Below are 11,788 nucleotides of genomic sequence, written 5' to 3' on the forward strand. Positions count from 1 at the left end.
ATGCGGGGGAGCCGGCGTGCCTCCTGCACTTGGGGGGAGGCATCAGGCACCTCACCTGGTACTGGGGGAAGGCACAAACCCTGTGTAGCTCTGTGCTGAGCCAGCCCTGCCCAAGCCACAGGTGCGGGCACGGGGCGATGGGTGCAGGGCAGTGGGCACAGGGCGATGGGCAGGGGGGCGATGGGCAGGGGGGCGAGGGGCTGCAGAGGGGGAGCCGGCGCTGCCTCCTGCACTTGGGGGGAGGCATCAGGCACCTCACCTGGTACTGGGGAAAGGCACAAACCACTTCGGACATCACCATTTGAAAGCAACACAGGGTACTATAGTTAAGGGAATTAATCAGGAGCCTGTAGCAAAGACTGCTTCGCATTTAGGATATAAAAAAGAATAATAACACATAACACCATTCGTCTTTAAACAAGCACCAGGTAATACATTTCCAACAATTCTATCCAGATGCACCACTTGAGAACCTCTCCTAATTGTGAAATTAGAACTATTTTTGCTGTAAATGCCACAGGATGACATATAGGGAGATAATCACCCCATGCCACTCCACGCTCTTTGTGACAGTCGAGTCCCGCTTTAGTTTAAAGGTTGGTGCACAGAATGTCATTTACATTAAAAAAAAAAATTCAGCTGCAAAGTAGGAGAAACGTTTGCTGTAATAGGCTTAACCCAGGAGGATTCTCAGATATCTGGTTGGGCTGAGGCTGTCTGGAAAGGGAATACCACATTAAACTCCAAAGATCAGTTACTTCAATGATCTCTCTGCAACAGAAAAAAATTCCCACTTTTAAGGGGTAAAGCAAAAATGTAACATAATATAGAAAATCTGGGAGTTATTGAAAGGATAAGAAATTTCATATGGAGCTAATTCTGTATCTGTCATTGAAAAGCCAGCTTAAGGAGGGAGATGCTTTGGTTTACATTATTTAAATGCAGCTGCAACACATGAACACTGTTCTGTGAAACCACCGTATGACAGGCAGGTTCCCAGCAAAAGGGAAAAAAATCACTGTGAAATGAAGGGCATTTGCTTCAGCAAATAAACTGTGAAGAGACAAGCTTAAATCTAACTTCAACAAGATCTTTAATATGCTATTTGGATGTTGTAAGGGTATGAGAATGCCCTTTGATATTAGTCCTGCTCCTGAGATATTTCACACAGTAATTGCCTACATCTTTAAGGCACAATGTATCGAAGCTATGGTGACTGCTATTTTAAATTGGGCAATGGCTCTAAAAAAGCAGTACCGAAAAGCCAGGCAAGAACCGCAGAGAGCGGAGAAGACACTTCAGAATGAACTTTAAAAGGTCAAAATTTGGTCTAGCGAAATTACCTGTACTGGCTCTGAGCTGAGCTACGATGGCTTTGCTGCCAATTTAGACAAAATAGAAGCAATAATTAGAATGTCTAGCCTCTAGGATATAAAGCAGATCTACGGAGATTTATGAAAACAATATACTATTTGGCAATATCTATTCCTAAATCTATGGCCAGTATTTCCTCAGGAGAGAAGTGCTGCAGTCTGCAATTGCCTGGTGTTAGGCAGGCAGAGAAGCAAGCGCTGGAAAAGCTAAAGCCATGGTGATGGAGACCCTTTAAGCACACCCCAGGATCGCTGCCCGACGCCTGCCTGCTCTTTGCAGGCCCTGCCTGAAGGCAGCGGGCAGCAAAGTCCGGGTGAGCCATTCGTGGGCTTGCCTTGCGAAAGCCAGGCAGGCGTTTGGCACTGGAGTGGATGATCATCTGAGACTTTGTGGGGTCTTTCTCTTGTGCCTGCCGGACAGATGCGGCATGCCCTACATTTTCCTATGGGTCTGGACAAAAGCAGGGCAGCGAGTTCCGTGGCAGGCTCCTGCCCCCTCCCAAACCTGTGCTACCTGGGATGTCAGCCTGCACTAGCAGTGCTAAGCACAGCTAAACACAAAACCACTGAGGCTCTGGCACAGAAGGAGGAGGCTTTGCAGAGCCTATCTTGCACAAGCCCTGTCCTGCCAGTTCCACCACAGCAAAAAGGATTAAAATAGGCTGCAGACTATTCCTTCCTTAGGAAACCCTGCAATTGCTTAAATCTAAGAGAGACAGCACTGCCAAGTGTCCCGGGGGAAGAGCCCTGCTCCAGTTCTGTGGGAGTTCTGTGGGATGCTCAGACTGGTCTGTTCCCCTTGGTCTCTATAACCACGGTAATATACAACTGCTGTTGTCAGCACCTAAATTTGGGCTATCAAATGCCATAAGTAAGCATGCCATACATAGGCGTTCACTTAAAAGGCTCAGCTTCAAGAGGTGCTAAGCACCAAGTCTTTCCCACAGCAAAACACGTACGCAAGTGTCTTAAACAGCTTCGGAGTCCTGACATACATATATTGGATGTATGGATGTGTCAGATGCTCTGCTGTGTTTATGTCCCACTGCTCAGCATCTCACAGAATCACGCCCATGGTGATCAAAAGGAAATAGTTAATAACATCAAGCTCCAGGTTGAATATCCTTTCCTAGTGATATGCAAGTGCTCCTGTAGAAGAGCGAAGCCATCCAGAGTTTTCACCATCACTTTGGTGGTGAGCGGTAGCAAATGGAGGTGACGAGCCCCACACCTTCCAAAGGCAGGGGGACATCATGAGTGCTCAGCAATGACTTACCTGTTTTCCAGGTCCTCCCTGGAGATGCTGCTGCACCTTCATCAAGGTGCAGCAGCTGGCAGAGCCAGCGGGTTGGTGCCAGGTCCTTCGTCCTGTCCCCATTTAGTTGTAAGCAGCTGACGGATGGTTCTGTCACCCATGGGCAATGACTGCTGGGAGGACGTGGTGCAGGGAGTATTGCAGTGTGAGCAGCTGGGTGGTGAGCGTAGCGATTCATAGATAAACCACAGGTATAAAATGGCAGATGAGAAATGCATAGCTAGGAAAGCATAAAAAACAGCATCAAAATTACAGGAGAGAGTTAAGGTACAAGAAATAAGAAAACAGTCCATAAACATGGGCAGAGCCGTGACATACTCATTTAATCTATCAAAAATATGAACGCACCAGCTCCACATGAAGGTGAGCAAGTGCCAAAACGATGCATACCTATAACAGCACATGCTTGAACTGTGTATTTTAAACATCCTCCATGTGGACAGCTTTGCTCTAGTCACACTGCGGTGTTTGTGCATTAATATTTTTATTTAAAAACAAGGACAGAAGGGCAGAGGAATTAGGGAATAAATCCGAGTCCTCCAGCAACTGAAGGCTGAGTTGGGCTGACTCCAGGGCGGTTTGGGTTGGAGAGAACTGCTCTCACTTACCTTCAGTAATGATAATGAAGAAATTGGGGATTCTTCTGCAGGAAGCAGAGAATTTATGAGAGAGCAGCTGGAGAGGCCAAGAGCAAAGGATAAACACAGAGATGGTAAAAGAGTATCTGACAAAACTCAACCTACATATTGTAAATCTGCAGGTCCAGACACAGTGTGCCTGAGAAATTTAAATCACATCTCTGAAGACTATCTTGAAAAATAATCTTCCCTTCATTGCGGGAGTTATCTGGGCCCTGGGAAAGGCCAAATGTGCATCCCATGACAAAAAAAAAGGTTGAGAAGACGGGGCAGGAATCTGCCACCCACCTGCTCACAGCCCTCTGGCAGGAGGGTTTCAAACTGGGCTTTTTTTCTCATCCCTCTGTCTCCTCCTTTCCTGCTTCTCCTTGTTACAGCCTTACCCAGCCTACAGCCTCTGCCCAGGGCTCCACAAAACTGCGGGGAGCTTGGAAGCAAGGCAGCCTGCCTGCAGTACTCATTGCTTGCCTGCATACACAGCCCTGTTTCACTCCTTCCCGCACATCAGGAGTGGGTATGTTTGCACTCCACCTTGCTTTTGCACATGGAGCCTTTTTTTCCAAAATCCAAAGGGAACTGGATATAAGTGGGGAGGGAAAGCTAACTCTACATCTTATTTTCAAACTCCAGCACCTCAAATAACCCACAGCCTTTTTAAGTGCAGTCCCTGGAAAATAAGAATTTCAATAACCTCCATTCTCAGATAACCAGCTGAGCTGCCGCGCATCTCTCTCCCTCGCCGGGAAGGAGATGCGTTGCCCTCCTCCCCAGCTCTTTCTAATTTTGGGAAAGGACTAAGATGTGAGAGAGATGGTGTGATTTGGGGAGCAAAAGCTGGGGGAATCAGTGGTATGAAGTTTCTTGAGGATGGGGAAACTCCCCTTCACCCAGCTCCTCCCTGTACACAGCTCACACCACGGATGAATCACGGAGAGCTTGCGAGCCGAGTGCACGAAGATGTGGTAATGAGGAAGCTGATGTGGGATCCACCTTGAGCCTTACAAGCAGCTTGTGGTTTTGGGACCTCTGCAGTAATCAGAGCTGCTTTGCAATCAGCTGCTGCAAGGCACCCAACCACATGCTCTCTTCAACCCAGAGGGACATTCAGCAGGTGTGGAGGTGGGACTACACTGCCTCTAACCCACTCCGTCCCTGTGTGTTACAAGTAATTTTCTTCCCTTTTTGAACAGATCGTTCTCATTATGCAGCCTGCTTCTCCATCTCCTGTGTGGCCGCTCCTCTCAGAGTCATTCTTGTAGTGCTATAACTAAGTTTTTTAAAAACTGAATGAAAAGTCTATAGATGTAAAGAATTTGGTGTGGGCTAGAAATTGGTTGATGAGTCACAGACTCAGATAGTAACCATAAAAATGAAACTTCAAAATTGGGAACAATTTTAGTGACGTTACCACAGGAGACAGGACAGGCACTTGCATTTAAAGTTTCATTAAACAGAGAATGAGGTAACACCATTCATATCAGCGTCAGCAGTGGGCACCGAGCACAGCCTGGGATGCATCCAAAGCAGCCTGAAAACATTACAGCCATGGGCTGAATGCAACAAGACAAGACCCAGCACTGACAAACAGCAGTCTGGAACCTCGGAGAGGAAGAAGAGTAGCTCGGATATTTGGAAAGCAGTGAGATCAAGGCTAATGGGTGAGAGCCAAGCTAATACCATATAATCTTGCAGTTTAACAGCCCTGAACAGAGCTGACACCATTCAGCATGGAGGGCTGGGAAGAGCACTGTAGGGCAGCTGCCGTGCAAGTGCCTGCTCTGGCATCACCCCTCAGCAATGCTGGCAACACTGCCAGCGTGGTCCCTCACCCCATTCTTTTGTCCCCACTGCATCTGAGCACCTGCCAGCTGTGCACCAGCCTCGGAGCCTCTTGCACCAGGCTCTTCTCTCCTGCCTCCCCACAGGGAGAAGGACCCGAGCAGCAGAGGTGCAGGCAGCATGTCGTAGTGCGTGTCCACTTGCCTGAATGCAAGTTGTTCCATGTTTAAAATATGAAAAATGTCCCTTCATTTTGAGAAATACAGGTAAGTAATAGGAAGGATGCCAGGATTAAAGCACATGGTTATGAAAGACTGAAGGAACCAACGTTTTATAAAATAGCAGTGTGAAGAGTCAGAGGGGATGCGGTCTTGCTCTATAAATACCTTCAAGGTAACAATATAAATGAAGGAAGGGAATTAATTCACAGTCTCAGAAGATGGCAGGACAAGGAGCCTGAAGTTAAGGAGGAAAAGCTGAAGCTGGATGTAAGACGCTCTCAGCAGTGAGCATCTCTGGGCAGGGCACTCGGCTCCCCACGGCACACGAGGCTGGAGCGATGCAGCAGGCGGGATGGCAGCGAGGAGCAGACCACGAGCCTGCTCCTCACATGCTGTTAATTGCTGGCAGATGAAAGTCAGAAAGAAGTTTGAAGCTTTGGCTCGCCAACAAAGTAACACCCGGCAGAGCAGAGACACGTTGTGAGCTGGAGGGTTTGTGCGTTTGCTGTGGTGAGAAACTCTGCTGTGGCCCTGGAGTGGGGACTGTCTCCTGTCCCATCCCTAGGCAGCAGTGGCACAGGGCTCCACGCTTCCCCTGGGACGTGCAAGTTGGGTTAGTGTCTCATTTGCAGAGTGGCCTCTCCCCGAGGAGCTGCCAGGGTGGGTGCTGGCCACACAAGGTACCTCCCCACTCCGTCTGGGGCAGAAGGCAGGAGGGAGACTCCAGCAAGACCTGCCAGGCATTGCCACCCATCCCCATGGCCGTGTCAGAGCAGGTCCTTGGAGGGTTGGGTGCTACTACCACTTCCATAAATCCAGAGCATGTTCTGGCTAGAACGTAGGTGAGGACAAATCCAGTATCCAGTGCTGCCACACAGTGGTGAAGAGGCATTTCAGAAGGTAACATCTGCAAAACCACCCCATGGAGGACTTTTGGTTGGAGCCTGAGACAACCCGAGGTTGACCTCAGGGGACACCTGGGCAGGCACTGGCAAGAGCTCGCAGGCACAGGCCCAATTTAAAGCTCTTTGGTGACCAACCTGACTCTTCCCCAGTGGACACGATTCCCTGCAAGGTGCTCCCAAAGGCATGCTTTCCTTTCCAGCATTGGTGTTGGGCATGTGTCCCTCATTGTAGTAATATCACCATGGAGAACATTTTGTTATTATTAATTTAAGTTTCTTCCATTTGATTTCAGCCCAGAATTCCTGTTTATATCCTCTCACATCATCCAAACCAAACAGCCTCCCAGGTTGGGCTCCATAGACTTCGCAGACTCACAGCTCAACAGTTTGTCCTCCTTTGGCCATGACCCTGAAAAGTGACACTCTACCAACACAACATCTTCATACAGTAGGTTTTTAGATGTTGGTGCTCAAATATGCAGAAAGGTACCAAGGGGGACTCCCAGATATCCAGGTGCCCAACTTGCACCTCCTTGCAAGGCTCAGAGCCCTCCAGCAGGAACCCTGACCCTGCAGAGATTTACCTTAAAAACATGATCTCTTGACCAGGCAGAATATATTCATCTTTGAAATGCTGAACAGGGATGAATGAACCACAGGACTCCATTTCCCCATGGTCTGAATGACTCCCCCGCAAAATACTTGTGTCTTTTCAGGGTGTAGCTCACTTACTGTGGTAGCTCCTGCCTGTATTGCTGAGGTTCATGACCCTTTTGTATTATTTACCTTTCTTCACTGGTGTGTACAACACTCCCAGCTTTGGGATGATCTGCATGCACACAGTGTGCTATTAATACTGCATTGCAGATCATTACTATAGAAGTTAATTAATACTCTGCCTAAGTATTAGCCCTGTGGCAACCTGCTGGAAACTCCATACAACCAGCGGGCTGTAGTTTACTGTGCTCGTCATTCACCCTGCTGGCATCCCACTTCCCCCATTTCATCAGTCTCAATTAACTTCTGAGGTACGACAATAGCTGAGACTTAGGTGAGCCCATCATCCAGCGGCTATGAAATTTGATCAAGAGGAATAATTATATCAAAAGAAATAATACAGTTTTATATAATATGTATTAATAAATCAAGCTTTATATAATATAGCTATATAGATATTCTTATATATAATAATAAAGAGGCCACACCATGGTCAAGCACAGAGGCAATGGGATCTCCTGGCCAGCACTTGGGTACTCTATTTCTACAGCCCAGTTTCACCAGCTCTTTTGGCCCTGAACCATGCTGGCAGCTCATCTGCAGGCGATTCCCCGCCAAGACCTGTGAGTCCTTCCCAGAGTCACCGCTTCCAAAGTCCTCATTCCCTATTTGTAGCCATCCTTCTTTGGTTTTAGATAAAGGAGTTATTGCTCATACTGAAACAGATATTGTTTGCCTGCTCCTGTGTTACACGCAGCAGTCTGGATTGCTTAGTAAATGACTCTTTGCTGTTCATCACCTGCGACGCCTGGAAGGGTAGCTGTGGGGTAACAGCCGCCGCTCCTGGCAGGCAGCGTGATGGTTCATGCCAGTTGGAGGCACCTTCTTCCCCAAAGCAGGAAACTGGCAACACGAGTGCTCGCTTTCCTCCTTCACCACCCACTTACCCTCAGCAGGCTGGCAAACACCATTTGCTGGGTTCCCTCGCTCCATCGTGGGCACACAGGTTTCTCGAGACATCTTTGAAGGATTCTGGAAGCAGAGGGTGAGTAGTGAGATGACACCGTCTGAAGATGATACAAGATTATTCAGGTTACTGAAATGAAGCTAAACATAACTAAAGCTGATTGCAAAGAGTGGAGGGTGATCTCATAATATTGAGTCAGTGAGTTTTAAAATGAAACTCAGTGTTTGTAGCTGCAAAATAATACACATGGGAAAAAAGTAACCTTAACTCTACATTTAAAATCATGGGCCCTAAATAAGCTGTTAGTACTATGAAAAGGGTTGTGGAGTCGCTGCAGAAGGCTCCCTGAAAACAACACCTCAGCACTTAGCACCAGCCTAAAAAGTAAATCTAAGATTAGGAATTATTCAGGAAAGAGTGGAGAACAAAACAAGATGAAATCAATGTTGCTCTCCAAATCCACCTTAGAGCCACGTCTTGAATACTGCACCTAGTAATGATTCCTTCTTTTTTCTTCATCTTCCTTCCCTCCCGACTTCAGAATCATGTCAATGTATCGGAAGAGGTACGAAAGCCTATGCTATCAGCATAGTCACCAGACATTTGGCAAAGAGGTTGAACAGTGAGGTGACAAAATTTATTGACAGTAGTTATTCAAGGTTAAAGGACAAGAACTTACCATGAAGGGATTAGAAGGATTTTACCATTCAGAATGACTGGACAATAAAATGTCATTAAAATCAACGTAGATATCTGCAAAGTGCTGTAATGAGAATACACAAATCTAATTTCAAGTACATGTGTTGGTCTGTCAGTTGACTGTTACCACACAGAGAAAAGATTTTGAGGTTATCACAGAGAAATGCCTGGAAATGTCATTCCAGTGTTCAGCAGAGATCAGAAAAGCAAGTAGAATAATTGAGGAAGCAATACAGACCAAAGCAGCAAACAGCATCAGGTCAGTATAAAATGCATGCACCATGGGTGCTGGGTGCAGATCTGGTTCCCTGTCTGGAAAAGCAGAGAGCAGAGCTGGAAAAGACGGGAGCAGAGTACCAAGGGCAGTTCAAATCCCCAAGTACACAGGGATGCAGGAATGGCTGAACAGATGAGGGCTCCTAACCTGAACTGACACAACTGTGCTGGATGTTTATAAAATCCTGAACAGTCTGGAAAAGCTGAATGGGGATTTACTGTCCAATGCCTCTTTCAATACAAGAAGTCGGGGTCCTGAGCGAAGCAACCAGGTGGAGGTTCAACACCAACTGGAGGAGATGCCCCTTCAGAGGAGAGGCAAATGAGCTGAGGAACTTTGCTGACAGAGGATGCTGAGCATGATGAAGGATCACAGCGTTCAAGAAGCAATTGAGCAGATTAATGAAAGAAAATGTTATCATAGTCCATAGGCCAGAAAAGTACCTGCTGTTGTCCCATGCTTGGTCTCCATGTGATCCCCTGTAACCTTCTTGGGGCCTGTGAGGGCAGCAGGTCGTGGAATGCCTGTGCAAGGAAAGATTAGGATTATACATCCCATAAAAGACAGAGCTGAGGAGATGCCAGAAATGATATAGAGAAAGTAATCCAAGATGAACCACTTACTCTTTCTCACTACACAGGAACTGGCAAGCTCCCAGCTGAAACGGGTCACAGGTATAAAATCAACAAAAGGAAGTACTTTTCCGCACGAGATACATATGCGTATATATAAATACATATATATAAAGTTGTGGAATTTATTGCCACAAGATACTGCAGAGTATAAATGGGCTTAGAATGGGATTAGGCAAATTCATGAAGGATAGGCACATTTGTGGCCATGAAACACGATCCTGTGGTTGCCAATTTTCTATTAGAAGCCAAAAAGTTCCAATGTGTTGCAGCTCTAGCTAATTCCTCCCTGGCCCGAGCAACTGAATACACATTCTTAGGTTTCTATAAACTGTATAACATTCTGCATACGTATTATAAAAAGTATTAAGTGTAAGCTTATGGTTTCTGATATATTCTTAGCCTTTGATGGAGAACGCGAATGCTATTTTAGGGCATACTGTGAAGAAGGCACTTTGCCAAGACAAGCCTTTGGTGCAGACTCTCTTCTTTCATCTAGTATCAGGGCTTTCCGCATTCCAGTATTTCCACAATTTTTGTGCCATTGACAAATTAATGATTAACAATTTATATTTTCTTTTTTCTTCACTGCTAAAACTTTCAAAATGTGCATGGCCAGGAACTGATTGCTTCAGGCTCTTCAGTCACATCTCCTCCAGTGAGCATTCCTCATTTACCATTACACTGCCAAACCCGTGTCAAAACTGTCGAGATGCCACCCTCCGATTTATTTAATCTTTAGCATGTTTGCTTGCATGTTTCTAATTTATTAAGGAGAATGTTTGGTATTAGGCAATTAAAAGTCTAGCTGTAGATGGTATTAATAGACTATTACTTTTTTTAATTGAACTTGTCAGCTATTCAAAAATATATCAGTTTAACTTGGTATTTTCCATAAGTTCAGTGGGGATTAGTTGTATTTGCCAGTTTTAATTCTTCACCAACGTGCTGTATCAGTCATTTCATTCTTTTGCTGTGGCTAGTTGTCAAGATGAAGGGCCTACAACTGTGTATCTTCTTAAATACTCAAACAATATTAGTTTTTTAACAGATCCCTGAACTTTTCTTAGTTCCAAAACTTCTTGAAAACCAACAGTAATTATCTGGACAGCTTCCTGGCTGGCTCCTACAAAATTCTCAGATGCAAGTTATCTAAGCTGCTGATTTAAAAATGGTGCTATGCATTGCCTTCCATGATCAACGAGAGTTAATTATGTCTCACCATCATTTAACATGACAATGTCATCTATCTTTTCCTCTGAAGACAGAGGATGATGATTTATAAAAAATAGTACTTTTACAATTTCATCATTTCTAGTAATAGACCAATATTACCATTAGGATTGTTTTAATTCCAAATACACTTACCAAAAAAAAATTTTTTTAAATTAATTATGTTAGGCATAGCTTTCTAGTTTCATCCTGACTGATTCTCCTTTTAAAAAACGATGAAGATTAGTCAGGATTTTGGGTTCTTCTATGCTTATTCTTAAATTTGTTTGGCTTGCGATTATCTTCCGGCAATGAAAAATACTGCTCAACTCAAACTGAAATGATAATTTGAAATAAATATGAAATGGAAGAAAGGATGCAAATGAGTCAGTACTGGTGAGAGCTTTCTCCCACTTCTGACCATGGCTCTGATTTTCAATTCCTTTCTCAAATTCTCCCTACCTTATTAAAAAATCGTATATATAGTTTAGTAAATTAATAAGTTAGTTCTGGAAATTAGTTTGGGGAAGGGTGAATTTAGTCATAGGAAGGCCACGCAGAAGGGATACAGCACCCATCAAAGTGCATCCACACAGGAGCTAAGCAGTGGGATGGAGGCAGATGGCCACAGCTAGGAGATGCTGGAGGAGGTGGAGATGGTCCACAGTTCTCTGAGGAGGTGGGAGCCAGGCACCAGCCACCCATCCCCAACATCCCCAATGTGTGGTGCCACCCTTCACGCTACGGCAAGGGAAGACAGCTATTAAGACTGAAATATGTCTTACATCTCGGTCACCCCTTTTAAGTTGCTTGTAATTGCCTTACCCAAGTTCTGCTGGGTCTCGAATCCTAGCTCAGATGACATTTTTAAGCCTTTCAGCAAATCCGTCCTGCCATTTTGCATTTTGCCTGGGCATAAAAAACCATAGACGTGTCATACAGCTTTCCATCATAAATTTTGCAGAGGCATAACAAATTGTATTAGAAGGAAATAGCTCAGTCAGTTTAAATTAAGAAGTTCTGTTTTCCTTAATACTGATGACCTAAAGATTT

Source organism: Aptenodytes forsteri, unplaced genomic scaffold (assembly GCF_000699145.1).
Source record: "Aptenodytes forsteri isolate BGI_AS27 unplaced genomic scaffold, ASM69914v1 Scaffold119, whole genome shotgun sequence".
Lineage (NCBI taxonomy): Eukaryota > Metazoa > Chordata > Aves > Sphenisciformes > Spheniscidae > Aptenodytes > Aptenodytes forsteri.